The sequence below is a fragment of the Euprymna scolopes genome, chromosome 14 (assembly GCF_053919585.1).
Source record: "Euprymna scolopes isolate OS-2025 chromosome 14, ASM5391958v1, whole genome shotgun sequence".
Lineage (NCBI taxonomy): Eukaryota > Metazoa > Mollusca > Cephalopoda > Sepiida > Sepiolidae > Euprymna > Euprymna scolopes.
Window position 1 is genome coordinate 116,038,482 of NC_136495.1, and position 5,000 is coordinate 116,043,481.

Genomic DNA, 5,000 nt, shown 5'->3' on the forward strand with positions numbered 1-5,000 from the left:
TTTTTGATAAAACTATTTAAATCAACATTTTAATGACTGCTATTTTATTTTTTTTTAAATAAGGAAATATCCAATCCGCGTCACCTTGGGTTCTTCCGCCTACGAAACGGTAAAACGCGATTCCACTTAATCTATATATCTATAAAAGTGAACGTGTCTGTCTGTCTGTCTGTCTGTGTGTCTGTGTGTCTGTGTACATTTCCCTACGCAATAACTCTGTCAATTTTTAGTCTATAGACGCGAAATTTGAAATACCGGGTACTGAGATTTGGGAAAATCGATGTGACGGGTGTCAGCCAGAAATTTGGCTGTTAAGGGGTCAAATTTCAACGATTTGACCTTTAAGAACTCTACCAAACTCCTCCGACAATTTTAAGTCTAGACACTTGAAATTTTAGATATAGGTTCCTTGAACCTGGATCTAACTTAATAAAGTAATTTGAGCCCGAAACTATAAATTTTAAGGGGTCATAATAGGGGTCAAAGTTTTAAAAAATTAACCATTTTTTTGTTTTTTTGCTTTTTTTGCACAGCATACACCTCCAAACACCCGAGCAACGCCGGGCACCCCTGCTAGTAATATATATAACATTAATGATATTTAACATGAAAAAATTAGTTTTGGTTTTTAAATTACTTTATTTAATACAATCTTTTCTTTGTTTTTTTTTTGTTTTTTTTGCTGACTATAGAAGAAATATGAATAAATCATTGATTAGAAGAAGAGGAAATAAGAGAGAAAGAAAGAGAAGAAGAGAGAAAGAGTGAGAGAATTTTAACAATGATGCGTTTTGATTGGCTTTCTGATTTTTAATTCTATTCGCTGCTGAATAAACATATTACTTTATCAACGGTAATATCTCGTTTTCGTGATTTGCACTCTTTGTATCACTTTTTTTTTATTAAATGATTTCAGAACATGCAATTAATATAATGTATTTATACTTGAAAAATATTTGTTGATTAAACCCTTTCATACGAAATCAGGCTTTTGAAATTCGTACGGTTAGTTTAAACCACCTTAAATAATTGAATAATTCAACACATTTACTTCTTTTGCTTCTTCTTTTTCTTTCTTTTTTCTTTTTTTTTCTTTTTCTTATTTTTATTTTTTTCTTTTCTTTCTTTTTTCATTTCTTCTTTATTTTTTATTCATTTCTTTCTTTTTCTTTTTCTTCTTTTTCTTTTTTCTTTTTTCATTTTTCTTTATTTTTTCTTTCTTTCTTTCTTCTTTTTCTTCATCTTCTTCTTCTTCTTTGTGATCTCCTTGTTTTTTTATTTTCATCCATCTTTTTCCCGCCATTATTATTTTTTGAAAATAAAATTGTCGATTAAGCCTTTTCATACGAAATCAGGCTTTTGAAATTCGTACGGTTAGTTTAAATCATAAAACAATTGAATAATTCAACACATTTACTACTTCTTTTTCTTCTTCTTTTTCTTTATTTTATCTGTCTTTTTCTTTTTCTTTTCTTCTTCTTTATTTTTTTCTTTATTTTTTCTTTTTCTACTTTTTCTTCTTCTTTTTCTTCTTTATTTTATCTTTCTTTTTCCTTTTCTTCTTTTTTATTTTTTCTTCTTTTCTTTTTTCATTTTTCTTCTTCTTTATTTATTTATTTTCTTCTTCTTCTTCTTCTTCTTCTTCTTATTCTTCTTCATGATCTCCTTATTTTTTCATTTTCATCCATCTTTTTCCCGCCATTATCATTTTTGCTTTTTTTGTTTCTTCTCCATCTGTTTCCCCCCCATTCACCACTTATTATTATTATTATTATTATTATTATTATTATTATTATTATTATTATTATTATTATTATTATTATTATTTATATATTTACACGCTTGTTCGTACGTCCGATGTCACAAATTAAAAAAATGCATATTATAATCGCATACATTAATGAATGAGAAACGAAGTACCCCCCTTTATAGTCACCCTTTATTAGTTAAAAATCATTAAAACTGTTCCCTCTCCAAAAATTGTTATTACCTACTTATATGTCATTGAAATGAGTACAAATTTGAACGCATTTAAGGCGAAAACTAAAATGTCATATCGAAATAAGTAAAATCATATAGTTCTTTGTTATGTAGAGACTTTAAATCTTCGCATTTCAGGCGAAAACATTATTACTTGCATGTCATATTGAAATTAGTGTTGTGTAGTAGGTATTCATATTGGAGATATTACGCGGAATTCATATTCGGGCACATATATAACGGGACTCATTTAATACAGGCATACCGAGTGATGATGAGGGAGAGAAGATATATATATATATTACAGTTCTTTTAACACATATTAGAGGAGAGGGAGATACTTCACTTATGATGATGGTGGGGAGGGTACATAATACTTGGAAGGGTTTACACAAGAGTTCGTTCATCCTTTCTTGGCCTTCGGACCGGGATCAAAGTGTAGTATCTGTTCCGTCAGATACTGCAGGCTATGACTAGCAAAGACCAGATGTGGGGGCAACCCCACATGCCTGACCTTTAACCAGCTCCCATTTCCCACCTGTCGGGAGCTGGTCTCCCCCTTTCCCTTCCCCCTCCCTTCATTCCTCACATTAAAAATTGGCCTTGTGCTTAATTTGCTCGGTGGGGGAGCAAATAAATACCATCTGTTCCGTCAGATACTGCAAGCAAAGACCATATGTGGGGGCAACTCCACATATAAGACCTTGGTCAATGTAGGGGCAACCCTTCATACCAATTGTCACTATCCAGCTCCCCTACTCCCCGGGGAGTTGGCCCCCATTACCCCTTCACTCCTCACTTTAAAAATCGGCCTTGTGCCTAATTTGCTCGGTGGAGGAGCAAATAAATACCATCTGTTCCGGCAGATACTGCAAGCTATGAATAGCTATGACTAGCAAAGACCAGATGTGGGGGCAACCCCACATGCCTGACTTTTAACCAGCTCCCATTTCCCACCTCTCGGGAGCTGGTCCCCTTTTTCCCTTCCCCCTCCCTTCACTCCTCACATTAAAAATCGGCCTTGTGCCCAATTTGCTCGGTGGGGGAGCAAATAAATACCATCTGTTCCGGCAGATACTGCAAGCAAAGACCAGATGTGGGGGCAACCCCACATGCCTGACCTTTAACCAGCTCCCATTTCCCACCTATCGGGAGCTGGTCCCCTTTTTCCCTTCCCCCTCCCTTCACTCCTCACATTAAAAATCGGCCTTGTGCCTAATTTGCTCGGTGGGGGAGCAAATAAATACCATCTTTTCTTCAGATGCTGCACTTCTATTTCTTGTTCTCTTTCGGTGGAGGAGGGTTCCTTCACGACTGAGACAATTTTTATTTTTGTACCTTTTCTCCACGTTAAAAAACGACCCTGGTGTCTAACTCTGTCCCGTGGGGAGGCATAGTAAATAGGTACACAAGAGTTCGTTATAATTGATGATAAACACAATTACCTTTCATTCGTGATGAAGGATGTGACACAAAACAACACTTACAAAACACAATGAGGATTGCTTTATTCATCTGATCGGCCGGTCGAATAACGTCAGGAATTCACTTGTATCTACATGGTTAATCTTCTATCCTTCGCCTCTATGGGAACTCTCCTCTGACTATGTCAACTCTTGGCTGATCAACTCTCTCTCTGACTATCTCTGACACTCTGACTAAAACCCGAACCCATAATTTTTTCAAACGTGACCAATTTCAGGTGGCTTTACATATGTTTGTCCAACACACTTTTGGCGAACAAAAGAATCCTCAATATATAACTCTAACCTATTTTTTAACAATATAATTTAATTTGCATTGTTCATTCTTTTACTGACATATTTAATATTCAGATTTCTAAAGAATGGACAATCAACTCTTTTTTCCGATATAAACAATATTTAACTATTTTAATAGAATTTAACAATAGACTAAATTTCTAACATTCCATTTCTTAACTTTGCCTACAGGGTTCGATTCTAGGCTTGTCCTAATCTCATTTTCACTTATCTAATATTCTTCTTATTTACATGGGAAGGGGATAGGCCTTCCCTGTAACATTAGTACGAATGCATTTCAGGTGAAAACATTATTACATATTTTAATGTCATATCAAAATCAGTAAAATCATATAGTGCTTTTGTTGATTAAGGATCTTTTAAACCTACGAATTTCAGGTGAAAACATTATTACATACTTGCATGTCATGTTGAAAAATAGTACACATTTCAACGCATTTCAGGTGAAAATATTACTTTCTTAAGTATCATGTCAAAATAAATAAAACCATATAGTGCTTTTGTTGGTTAGGGATTTGTTAAATCTATGCATTACAGATGAAAACATTATTACCGGATTACAATTCATGTTGAAATGAGTACAAATTCCAACGCATTTCAGGTAAACACATTATTACCTACTAAAATGTCATGTTAAAATAAGTAAAATCAAAGGGTGCTTTTATTGATTAATGATCTTTTAAACCTACGCATTTCAAGCGAAAACATTATTACTTCTCATGTTGAAATAAATAAAATTATAGGGTGCTTTTGTTGATTAGGGTTCCTTTATTATTTTATTGAAATTATTACAAAGCAGTTAGTACAAAACATTTTCTGTAAATACAAAAAAAAGAAAAAACAACAACAAAAAGAAAAAACAACAAAGAAATAAAAAACAACAGAAAAAGAAAAAACAACAAGAAAAAAAGAAAAAAACAACAACAAAAAAAGAAAAAAGATCTATTCTTTACATACATATGTAATCCAAGATGTCCAGAAATAATAAACAACTTGGGACCATCAGAACTTACACAAAATCGACCTGGCTCAATATCACGTGTGTATCATGCACATCCAGCCGAACTTTTGAAAGACATTAAAGACAGACATGTATTGGGAATTTTTTTTTGCAAAGATCTTTATGTTATATACTTTCAAGAAAGAGGGCTACCACACTTCCTCATGATCATAATGCCGCGAGATCAGGATAAGATCAGAACAGTTCAACAAATTGATTCAATTGTGTCAGCAGAAATA